The sequence below is a fragment of the Pocillopora verrucosa genome, chromosome 4 (genome assembly GCF_036669915.1).
Source record: "Pocillopora verrucosa isolate sample1 chromosome 4, ASM3666991v2, whole genome shotgun sequence".
Lineage (NCBI taxonomy): Eukaryota > Metazoa > Cnidaria > Anthozoa > Scleractinia > Pocilloporidae > Pocillopora > Pocillopora verrucosa.
This window is the reverse complement of record NC_089315.1, coordinates 21,477,510-21,490,819: the sequence shown is the minus strand read 5'-3', so window position 1 is coordinate 21,490,819 and position 13,310 is coordinate 21,477,510.

Genomic DNA, 13,310 nt, shown 5'->3' with positions numbered 1-13,310 from the left:
TTTTTTTTCCAAGTGCAACCGTAGTCCGTAGTCCTTGTCACGATCTTAACGTCAAACAACACTCCAATTTTCGCGCCCTTTTAGCGTACTCGGCCCAGTCCACGCGTGGCTTGGATTCTCACGCCCAGACGTAGTCCGTAGTCCGTAGTGACCGTATCTTAAACTCCCTAATGCTTCTCAACCTACGTCTTTAGCAAATAAAAAGACGCTTATTAATAACTGAGCCTGCAATATGCCATGAATATTGGTCAGAGGATTCTTTGGTGCAACAGCATGAGGATTCTTTTGGTGCAACAGCTGTCACTTTAACAACAGTGCCCTAGCGCAGTTAAAGGATTGCAATGAAGGCTTATTACATTTAGGACCAAATGTTATTACATTTAGGACAATTATTACATTTAGGACTTCAACACATGGATTCTGACATTGAATTGACTGTTTCATCATGTAGCACTTGCCAGTTTATGAGATCAGATCCTTCCCCAATTAAACTTTACCCCTGCACCTTTCCAGTACGACTGTGGTCTTGCATTCATGTGGATTTTGCAGGGCCAATCTCTTGCTGTACCTACCTTCTGCTTGTAGATGCTTACAGTAAATTTCCAGAGGTAGTCAAAATGTGTACTACCTCAGCTAAAGCAAGCGTGACAAGCTTGTGTGACATCTTCAGCAGGTAAGGTTTGCCAAAAATTATTGTGTCAGACAATGGGCCCCAACTCACTCTTACAGAATTTGAACAATTTTGTGTCACCAATGGAATACTACACCATGTCGTACAGATTTTGAAATCGGCTATTAAACAAGCCCACCTTACAGATGCAGATGTAGATGCTGTTATTGCAAATCATTTATCGATTTATCAGACCATGCCTCATCCTACCACAGGTGAACCACCCTCACTGCTTCTCATGGGCCAGAGACTGCTCAACTGGCTGGACTTGCTGACACCTTCCATTGAAAAACATGTAGAGGCTCACCGATACCATACCATGCTGAGTCCTACTGCACATAGAGGCTTCCTCAAGTTTATTGCTGGTGAAGCTGTTCTGCCTTGAAATTTTGGAAGGGAAGGAAAATGGGTGCGTGGAGTAGTTACTGAGGTTCTTGGTTCTTGTCATCATATCGTCAAGGTGGCAGGTAATCTGTGGAAACGACACATAGACCAGCTGTTAAGACTCCTGCAGATGTAGCTTTGACACATGGCTTTTTAGAATCTGAATACCAGTCTCTACTGCTTGATGTATCCCTTAATACAGATTAACCTTGTGAGATTGTTCCTGACTCAACTATACCATCTACTTATATCTCTTGTACAGCAACGTGGAGGACTCCATTTTGGCAAGCACTGGGGTTACAAACAGGCAACCAACAGTGTCGATGCCTGTTACTAACCCCCCTGTGATTTCTCAACGTCACCCTTGCCACAGAATTCTGATTGTGCTAATGTTGATGACACTCTGGTAGTTCAACCGGGTTCTTTATGTGAATCCCCTGCAGATGTGGAAAAGCATTATCCTACTTGGACAACCCATAGGTCCCCAAGACACTTGAAAGAATACCAGTTATAGTAATGGCTGTAATTGACTAAAAACTGTTTGCTTTTTTTTTTTATTACATATTTCCCCATTCTATTTTTCTTTAAAAAAAAGGGACATGTTACATTGTGATTTTGTTCCGCTATAGTTGTTACATTATACAAAGTTGTCATAGTTGTGTTACCTGTACATGGATGTACTTGCACAGGAGTGAGGATGAGGAATAAAAGGAAGAGTAGAATTTTCATGTTCATTGCTTGTTGTTTCATAATTTAAGCCTTGAATTTCTAAGATACAACAGTTAGTTATTATCCGAATCCAGTAAGCTCCTTCCATCAAATACAGCTAGTTCTCAGTTGCAATGTACAGTTGAATCCTGGCTCTGTTATTTTGAACTCAAGAAACAGTTCTTCTTCGTTAAATGCAAAGTTGAAATGTGTACTCCTGAACAATTTACAGGAATTCCAAGGGCTAGTTCATGGAAACAGTTTGGATGTGGTTGCTGTTGGTGAAACATGGCTTCATGATGGTTGCTTGGACAATGAACTCCTAGCTGCTGACTTAAACACAATCTTTAGAAAGGATAGGGGAGGCAAAAAAAGGAGTGGTGGTGTTTTACTCAAGGTGAAAGCTGCTATCATCATCAGGAGACCTGACCTCAAACAACAACATGTAAGATTCAAATTGTCTATTTTTTTAAAGTTACCTAAAACATGATGTTATTGATTTTCAATTGTATAATTGTCGCTATAAAACTCTCTTAGGGATGTGTCACTGAAGTTAATTGTTTATTGTTCATTGACTTGAAACTATCTTTGTTCGAGTTGTTAAAGTCCTTATTTGGCTTAACCAAACCTCGAGCTCATCTTCTCTGTTCATGACCATCTTTTGTAGCTTCCTCAGAGGCTTGTCAGACAACTATGTTTTTGTTATTTTCTTAAATAAAATAGCAAAGTTATTCATCTCCTACCTGCTATTACTAAACTGTTCGCGTTATCTCATTCTCGGGGGCGTGACATGGTCATTTGCGCTAATTGGCATAACGGAAATGGGATATTATATCACCATGGTGATGAATCCCAAGTAAAGGTTTATTAAGAATCCATAACTTAATTGATGTGTCATTTTCATTTTGCTCCAGTGATGAAAATTTACTGTGTACAGTCCTTACGTCGATTTTCCGATTTATACTTACAATGTCTGGCCTAAGTTCCTTTAACGTCGCAACCAAGCCTGGAGATGTCGTGGACCAAAGCTTACTATGTCCAATATGGTAAGACTACTTTTTTCCTTTTTGATTTTGGAGCTCTGAGTCATTCGGTGTTTGAGTTTTGGCATTTCAATTTCGAGTTAAATGGAACATTGCGAGGAAGGAATTAACGAGAAACGCTCTATGAAGGCACAAATCGTTGTAGTTTCATTTGAACCTAACCCACCAGAACTTGAACTAGACTGGCAAGTATATTGTTAAAGAAAGATGCTATTCAAATTGGAACAACAACAACAATAAAAAGCTACTATCAAAAATTCTCAACAACGAAAAAAAGCTACCTGCAAAACTTCTCGGCTACTCCAAACGATTTCATCTTTGGAATATGGCACCGTTTGCTTTGACTTATTACGCATTGCAGTTCAAATTTTTGGCTTTTTTTTTTAGCACAAACTACAATTTTTTGTCGGTTCTGTTTCATTCCAGTAAGGAATTGATGAATCAGCCTGTGTCCATGCCTTGCGGGCACAGTGCTTGTAAGACCTGGCTTCTGAAGATGATCTCCAAACAGAGCATTGGCTCGAGACCTTGCACCTGCCCGCTCTGTTGAGCAAGGATCGAAGGGGACAAGTTCAACATTAATGTAACAGTCAGCGCTTTGTTTGGAAGGATCCAGGTGCGTTGCACTAATGTTGGCTGCTCCTGGGTTGGATTGCATAGCGAGAGGGAAACGCACATGGACACGTGCCCCTTCATGGTTATTGACTGCCCCAATGGACCTCGTGGCTGCTTGGTTAAACCAGAGAGGTATGCGCTGAACCTGCACATAGCATCCTGCCCCTTTGAAAAAGTGCCTTGTTTTCATTGCCACATAGGAGTGGAGAGATCGACGCTTGCTAGCCACGAGGACAACTGCCAAGAAATTCCACAGCCCTGCCCACTTCAGTGTGGAGAACAGTTACCAAGGTAAGTTTGTTTGACAGCCAAGACACTTGATCCATTTCTAGTTAAGGTTACCCAAAACTAGAGAGTAGGACACACTTACAAACGTAATTCGAGATCCGAAACTAACAGCAAATTTAAGGCGATGCATAAAGCGATGGAAAGTAATTGATAGAAACAGTTTAAACGGTTAAGCAATAGATCTGAATGGTTTACGGTCGAGTTGCCCGAAGTCATGTTGCCCGGAACCTGAGTCGTGTTGCCCGAAAAAAGTCGGCGGCCGTAGAATCAAATACTTAAAAAGATCAGATTTTCAGACTGCAATTAGGCAATTAAACGGGAAATCTTTTTATGAAAGCGCCATTTGTTTCCGACAACACCATGAAGATTCTAAGAGCGTTGTTCATTTCTAACAACAAAATGAAGCGGTTTTTTTTTTACTCATTTCGTACCACAGACTTTCTGTAAAAGCTTGAGAAACTTTATCTTGGTTTCTGACATTGCCATGAAGACTTCGACTGCACAGAAATCGATTGTTTGTTCAGAACTGACATATGTTTGAGTAACAATTCGGAAAGCGTTGTTCTTTTCTTACAACAAAAGGAAGCGTTGTTCATTTCTATAGCAACAAAATGCAGCACACTGGCCTTTCATACTCTGTCGATTCGTACCCAGTGGGAATCGTTTTGTTCCCAACCCACTAGTATATTGGCACTCAGCCATTCAGAAATGTCGCTTATTTCACTCAACCTAAGATTGCAAATTATTAAAGTGTCATTACTAAAATTATTATTAAATTCCTAACACTGAAAGGGAAATGGTACTATCAGACTACTATTGTTAAAAAAAACAATAGAATATTGTTAAAAAAAAATACCAGACTTACCTTACGCAAGGTAGTAAGTTATTTGTAACGAAGTTCACAAATAGATACAGCAGAACTTTATTTGCATGCTACTCGCTCGACTTTTTACTAAATCGTAGCACACGATAATCGAAATTTGTTTATTACGGTTTGGATCAGCTTACGAAACGTCCATGTGCTTTATTTTTGTTATAGAAACGAAATACGCTTCCCTTTTATGTTAGAAAGGAACAAAGCTTTTAGGTTTGCTACTCAAATATATTTTAATTCTGACTATATGATAGATTTCTTTGTAGTCGAGGTCTTCTTTGTTTAGTCTGTAAGTTTTTTTTTCGGGTGATGATTACATTATTTGACAACACAACTCAAGTTCTTGGTCATTTCTTTGTTTACTTCTTCTGGAATTTGATGTTTTATCAAATAAAAATCCGCACGATGATGATTTTATAGTGGTGCATCACTTGTCTGCTTTACAATGTATGAACGCTAGGAAAAGGATTACTACCCAATCTTGTAAGTGTAATGGCTTGATATTTAGTTGAGCAGAGTGTTTGTTCAACGTCATTATTGATGCATTTAACTCATTTGTTCATGTTTACAGATCGCACATCCACCTGCACCTTGGCGATTGTCCACAACGTGTGGTAAAATGTATAGTAAAGGGGTGCCACAATTTTTATGCGCTTGAGGAGGAGGCGGACCACAATAAACAGTACCAAGAGAGTCACCAGGTGCTGCTGAAGCAAGAGGTGGAGGCTAAGAGGAATAATATTTGATCAGGTGGGTGATGTTCTTCCGATTGTAAAAAGGAGATGAATTCTCTGCTAGAAATTTCAACGAAACAAGCTACTACAGACGTTTACCTTGATATAGTGTAACATTTATAGTTTCAGTTTATTCTTCTGTATCATGGCTGCCGCTCTTTTCTTTTCCTCAGTGGTCTACATGGCAGAATTCTAAATTTTTAAGATCTTGTTGTTTCTGTTGCTGCAGCAAACGAAGAGTGTAACGATTTACCTGGTGTGATAAACGTTGCCAATGGTTACGTTTCCGAATTCTGTCAATTCTAAAGCTTGCGAAGGCGGTATTGTTAGTGCAGTTGTCTATTTCAATGCTTAATTGCAGTGGCTTGCGCACTATTGTTTACAGAGGTAGAGTTTTGCATATATTAATACACTCGCCGGAGTTTTAAAAATCGGTCAACCGTGCTTCTCGACGTAAAATTTAGGGTGGCCAAAGGTTGCTTTAAAAAAAATCAGTTTTGATGGTACTTCTTAGCCTCGTACGGCAGAGAAAATTTTCACAAGCCCTCCTGAGACATGGAAGTAACTTTTCCATATGCTGACTCTGAAGTTTTGCAAATACTTCATCAGATTTTTCAACCTGGAGATCAGCTTCCATACTGAAATGCATCTAAAATTTCTAATTTTCAAAGTGGTCTCGATAATGGTTATAGAAACCGCAGAAAACAAACTTTAGTATTAATTTGTTCATTGAAACCTCTTCTACAAAACCCATATGCCGGCAAATAGCTAAGGCAATTAGTTTTTTATCAAGAGTGAAAAACACAGGTGCAAGTGGGCGATTTATAGCCATTTTCTCTATTTTTTAGCTCTCTTTTCTTAGAGGACGGTTCAAATTTACCGCCGATGGACTTAAAAGGTACCTGGATGTGTCGCGGCTTCTGCGCGATGAGTACGCGGAGCGTTTTGAGGAGACATTTGACTGTATACTGACTTATACCTTGCTGACTTTTTTCAGGCTGATGAAACAGTACACCAAGTTTTAAAAATTAGAAAGAGTTTTCATTGGGCCGTTAAAATGGCCGACCTGGCTGATGGCAAAGATGCCGCAAGTCCCTTCTTCAATGTAGAAAGAAGTACGTTGAGATTCATTTGGGCGAGAAATTCGACTCCTCAGAAGTTTATGTTGGAGCAGCTGGTCTCATCTATGCCACTCACGATCATTTTAAGGTAGGAACAGGTTAATGTTGGTGAAGGCTTAGGCCACATTTGATGTAAGTAAAAAAATAAAACTCATCCAGTTCCTGACAAAAGAAGACTCCGTTTCACGATCTAGATTCAATATTGTCTGTTAGTGGTACTTTTCTCTCTTGCGATTGGCTATCGATAGTGGCTTTTCTTTTTTTTTTCATAATTGATAGCAAACTAAATGGCGTTACGAGCCAGTTTCACTTTAGCTGTGGTTAGCTTAATAAGTTGAGGAATATTTCAAAAATTAATCAGAGCTGATTCAACAGCTCCTTACTTTATTTATTTTTTTCAGAATTGCATTACTTAAAGATGAGGGGGTGCAGAAAGTGGTTGAAACACCTCGTCCAACGCTTGTAGACGAAGGGGGTGTTGTCAGTATGGATGTAGACTTCGGACAGCACCCGAATGACCACGATTCGGAATTTAAAATAACAGTAGGCATCTACGGCCACGTATAGCTCACTCCAGGTTTTTAGTAATTGATAATTCGCCCAAAATATTTGAAGAATTAGGATTCTAACAACGAGGTTGGCTGTACTTTTTTACGATACTTTTCACTTAAACTCCAAATTGGTTTTTCTTTGAATAGAAACTTTTTGTAAAGTTTTAAGTATGTTGTGTTTTTCGATAAAGGTCTGAATAAATTGCAAATACTAACTGCTCTTATTTCACGGATAACCGTGAATCGCTACAAAAATGAAATCAGAGGCGGAAAAGTGGACAAGAGAAAAGCATTTCAATTGAGATTCAAAGGAGGAGGATACTAACCCTGACCCCTCCCCACCTCCCTTTTGCAAAAACAACTAGAGAACCACAATGAACACAATATTCTTCTCGCAAAAGTAAAATATACGAAGGCAACCTCAACCTTAAAGGAGATGAGTAAAATGCTTCTTCCTACCCACCTGGGGTACCATCCAGAAGCTGGCCCGAACCCAACAGACGTGGTGATCCTTCGTAGCCACCCTACATGCCACACGGCATAATGGGCATGAGTGAGTGAGTGTCCTATTGGTATGGGAGTTGTAAGTTTAAGGCTTTCAAATCCTTCTAAAATGTTAAAAGTATCTCATAGGTTGAGACGAAAAAAAAGGGGTTTTCAGGAAGTTTTAAAGAGTCCAATTGCTAGAGTGGGTCGAGTCTTGTTCCACGGAGGAGTGACCGAGAGTGCATCTTCACTTTATTGCAGAAGCTCAAAGAGGCAACTGGTTAATGAAGTTTGGGATTAACGGACTTAAGCAAACATTTGAGTTCGCTGCCACTATAAAAAATCTCGGGAAGTAGGCGAATGTAAAAATTGAAATGTTAACTATTCGGTATCAGTTTTCTTATGACACCATTATCGAGCTCATTCTAATGCAGAACTAGGTAAGAACGCTTTCTTACACTTGTGTATCCCCCATAAATGGGTTCTCTATTCTTTCTTATTTCGTGGCTGCTAAACTACCGAAAATTACGAAACTTCCTGACCAGATGATGACGCAACTTTTTTGGGTCTTAACCTCTCTTCCCTTCAACCCCTCCCCCGTTAATATGAGAATAATCCAGAATATTTAAAAGAGATATCATGGTAAGGGATGTTAGAGTCTAACAAATGCTCTCCTCCCTCGACGTTCCCTTCCTACCACATATTTAAAGATAACTTTCAACATGCCATTGTAAAGTGCACATGCCATTTGCAAAATTTATTAAATTTCATAATTGATAAATACGCATGATTACCAGCTGATTAATCATAACCACTAAATACTTAATGGATAAAAAAACATTAACATAATTAGAATACAAACTATTTTAAACACTTGCATTAATTTTTTAACCCTCTAACCCCTAGAAGTGATAAACAAGAAACTTCTCCCCAGAATATCCTTACATTATCCAACAAATAGGTATTGAGAATACTCATGTTTATCAGGTAGAAATTGTCATCTTGATCTAATACCCAATTTGCATAAGCTATCTACAAGGAATTGTGTAGCAGCTTGAGAGGACAATTAAGAAACAGTTTCAAAAGATTGAGAGTTAACTTTTAATTAACAACTGCTCTACATCTGTTGAATGTGATACAGCACAACAACAATAATTTATATTTTTCTTTGATCAAAATTTATAAACATGCATGATTACTGTAAACGGTTTACAGCACCGCCTTTAACAACACCACCCCCCAGACCAATGCCTAGTGACCGTACCCTTGGTGGAGCAGCATTTGAAGTCATAGGGACGGATTTTGCAGGCCCAATCCTCTACAAGCTGACCCCTCGACGACAAGGAAAGGCATACTTGGTGATTTTCTCCTGTAGTTTGTCCCGAGCAGTTCACCTAGAGCTGGTGCCAAGCCTAAAAACCAGTGCTTTCTGCTATGCCTCAAGCGGCTCATCGCCAGGCGAGGACGTCTCAGAGTGATCTACTCAGACAATGATAGCACCTTTGTGAAAGCAGCTAAGTGGCTGAAACAAGTGCAAGAAGATGAGAAGCGACAAGGCTACCTGGAATCGCACGATATCGAGTGGAAATTTAACCTTACACCAGCAACCTTCCTGTTTCAGCGGACCACGCACCTTCCTGAAGAGCAGACCTGGTGCATCCCAGACAAGGACCTACGCAGACGAGCACGATTCCTTCAGACCTGCAAGGATCACATGTGGACAAGATGGCAACGCGAGTATCTGACAGCCCTGAGAGAGCGCCATAACCTATTTCACAAGACAGCAAACCACAAGGTAAAAGTTGGAGATGCAGTGATTGTGCAAACAGACAACAAGAACCACGGCAAGTGGCCCCTAGCTGTCGTTCAACAAATCTTCCAGGGGCATGATGGCTATACACGTGCGGTGCAGTTGAGGACAACCAAAGGAGTGATCGACAACCAAAGGAGTGATCGAAAGACCAGTACAGCACCTATACCCTCTAGAGCTACAGTGCGAGACCACGGGACCAGCAGCTCAGCAGTTAAACCCTCACGCAGAAAATTTCAGACCAAAGCGAAATGCAGCATCAGTAGCTGCAGCAAAAATAAAGGACATTGCGGAGAACGAAAGAGAGAGATGAATTTTAGACTAGGAATTAGTAATTGAATATGAACTTTTTCACGTTATTGACTTAATTGAACTATTTCAGTCTCCTAAGTGACATGCGTCTTGGCATACCAAGTCGCATGGGGGAGTGTGTCGGAGACTGCGTGATTACTTACGTGACGTTAATTTTGTTAACAACATTATCGTTTCTAATTTGTACATGATTGACGTAACCTTGAATAACCTTTTTCATAGTGCTTAGCAACGATCAATCACAATGTAGAGAATGTAGTATAAGAATTAGGATTTCGTTTCAAGTTGCCAGAGTAGCTCTTTACACGCCTGCTGTAACTGAGTGAATACGCAAGAACGATTAAACAGTTAAACTCAGTCGAGTCTGTTGATTGAGTCCAGTACGTTAGAAGACCGGTTATCCCTAGTAAACGGGGGAAAGTTTACGAAACAAACACTTGAAATACTGAAAGCGTTGAAATGCCAATGGTTACCTGTGAGCTTTTCCAGTACTATGTGCATCATTAGAAAGTTGTGTCTCATTGGTTCCATGGCAAATTTACCTTGATCAGGAAGACCTCAAAAGCTGTCTATGGAAGCAAACAGTGTACATGGGAACAGTGCAAAATAAGTATTGGCAAAAGATGCCAGAATTTATACAAAAATAGGGCAACAAGACCAAAATACTAGTTGTTTCAGCCATTGTTTATTAGTATTCAGTGTTTTGTTGCAAAATGTAAAGTATTTCACACCCTTTGAATCAAACTTTTATTGGCGTCTGATTGTGTAGGATCAAAACAAACAAAGAATGCTTAAATGCTAAAATACTGTATGCACTCTGAAGCTAGTGGTTTTTTATTTATAAATATAAATTGTGAAGAATATATATTTCCAAATAAACATGGGTGGTGTGATATCTGGAAAGCAATCAGTGATATGAGTGCTGTCTATTTGTGCAATAATTAAGAACAAATAAGCAAGGAAGGCATTTCTCGATTTTTAACGTTTGAAAACACTCTGAACATGTTCTCTGCTCTGTCTGCTTAAAAAGCGGAGTACTGCAGTTAATGTAAAAAACTATTCCAGTCAATTGAGATTTTATTTCCACCAAATACATGTCCCTTGGTCACAATTACCATTCATCCCAATTTACATTTGTTGTTGTAAACTGATCGAACACTGAATTGGATACAATGGTTTAGGCTTGATTAAACATCAGGAAACTGAAGTTGATGTGCAAAATACCTGGATTCATCAGGGAGATAGTTTAGCCAAGTATATGTATCATAGTTGGAATTACTGTAAGACGCTTGGGGCAATTTACTTGATTTTCATTGTCATCCACAGATTGAGCCCAGAATCAGACGTGACGGCTTTAGTCCTTTAGTCTACTGTGTTTAGTCTCAAATATTAAGTGTCTCTGTCATGGTGACTGAAAAAGGTTGGAAATACGTTTAAAATTAGTTTGTTCCTTACATGGACGGTAAACAAACTTGATCACTCGCACAAGGGAGTCTACCTTTTGGTGCAATACACTTGAACGCCTCGCTTAACCCAGTTGAGAAAATGAATTACCTAAGGCCTGTTCCAAACGTCGTGCTACTGCCGTGCCGAACTCAAATGAAATAGTAATTTCGATTTAAGCACGGCAGTTAGGCTCGGTACGACTACTTAGCGCGGCAGGCCTTGCTGTGCCGCACGGCAGTAGCACGACTTGGTTTCAAACGTTGTGCTACTGTTGCGCCGAACTCAATTCATAAATTAATTTAACTGATTTTGCATTATTTGCATACTATTATGCATGCGCACTAATAAAAAAAAGACAAATGGCATCGTGGCGCAAAAATCTACCCGTTTTGCCCGAAAGCTTGAGAGAAGAGGAATCCGACGGTGACAATAGCTCAGCCAACGTTTCCCGCACTTTTTTAAAAAGATATTCACCTGCATCATTCGACAGCTATTCTCCAGGGCCCGGTTGTTCAAAACTGCGATTAGCGCTAATCCACGATTAAATAGGCTAATCGCCGATTAAATTTAAGTCGCCGATTAGTTTCTGTTGTTCAAAGCCCGATTATTCCTAACCTCCGATCAAACCAAGGGTTAAATCTAACCCTGCTCGCTAGGTGGATTAAATCCTTAATCGGCAGATTAAAAAATAAAAATCACAACATGGCTGACTTGTTGTATGGTTGTGTTGGTGTTGATGGGCGAAGAAAAAGGAAGCAAAGAGAGTTTAGGAGCATCGGTTTCACGATAGATGGATATACAGACGAAGAATTAAGAGCAAGGCAGACTTTTCGGGCGCCATTTGTTTTTTTGTTTACATCGGAGTACATGTAAAAGAAAATAAGAAAGAAACAAAATTCTAAAGTCCGTTAATTTTCACTTTGCTTTGTGTTTGTTAGCGAAGTATACATTTTATGCAAGGTATGGACATTGAGAGGTATTACAATAATGTTTCCATTTATAAACTTACCTGTTTCAAACCCCTGTAACCCAGTAAATGACGGTGTGTCACTGAACATGTTTATTATTTTTAAACTGGCTTCTGATGGGTTCAGGGGAGCAGGGCCACCACCTGTCTTCTTCTGTTCACTTTTAAAGGAACTGAATTCTCTTTTTGCGTGACTCTGGAGGTTTTTCCACTTGTCTCGTACTTCCTGCGTTGATCTTGCTGTCACACCGACGGCGTTTACCGCCTCCGAGATTTCTTCCCAAATCTTGTTTTTTTTTGCATTTGTTATACTGTTGGTAAATTTACTTTGAAGAATGTCCATATTTTCTTCAAATTTTTCCGTTAAAACGGAAATTTCAGCGGGTGAAAAGTTTGCTTTCCCCCCTTTTTCGCTGGAGAAGCCATATTGACAAAAATAAATTTCCGGCAATTTTATGACGTAAACTGGCACAAAATAAATTATAATTAATTAAAATAATTCATTTTATGCTTAATCGCGGATTAGTAAATCGACCGAGTAATCTCCCTTTGAACAACCGTTTTTTAACCAACGATTAACTAACCCATGATTAAGAAATTTAATCGCCGATTAGGCCTAATCGGTGATTAGTTTAATCGCGGTTTTGAACAACCGGGCCCAGATAACGACAAAGAGACTGATTCAAACGAATCCGACACAGGAGTCAGTGAACAGAGTGAGGTGTGCAGCTCGAGGAAAAAGAAGCGAAAGGGACGGAGAAGCGTATGGGAAGAGCGACATATCAATGATTTAGTAGATGTGATATGTAGTAGCGAGTACTATAAGAAGTTGATTTTCACGAACACGAAAATTCGAAGAACGCAGAGGGTAGAAGAAAGAAAGTCAAATCTCAGAACTCTTCTAGCGCTTTGTCCACAGCTGTGGAGCTTTTTGAAAGTGGTTAATAATGACCCAACAACACAGCTGATGCATTTTTTCAAAGAGGAAAATCAGCGAGCTCGTGAGCATGAATTAAAGTTAATGGAACTCTTCATGTCACAAAGACAGCCCGCAGTTAGTTATTCTGCAGGTTCATCCTCTATCATTTTCCCAGGAAGAAGCCCCAGCCCATTTGCAGGATCTAGTCATTGTGCAGGTTCATCCTCTATGATTTCCCCAGAAAGAAGCCCCAGTTCATTTGCATACACAGCTCAAGATTTACTCTACAAGGAACCTCGACAGTGCCAGTTCTCAGAGAGTGAAGGGACAAGGTATCACCAGTTTTAGATTAATGTGGAACAGAGTGGACATTAATGTTTAT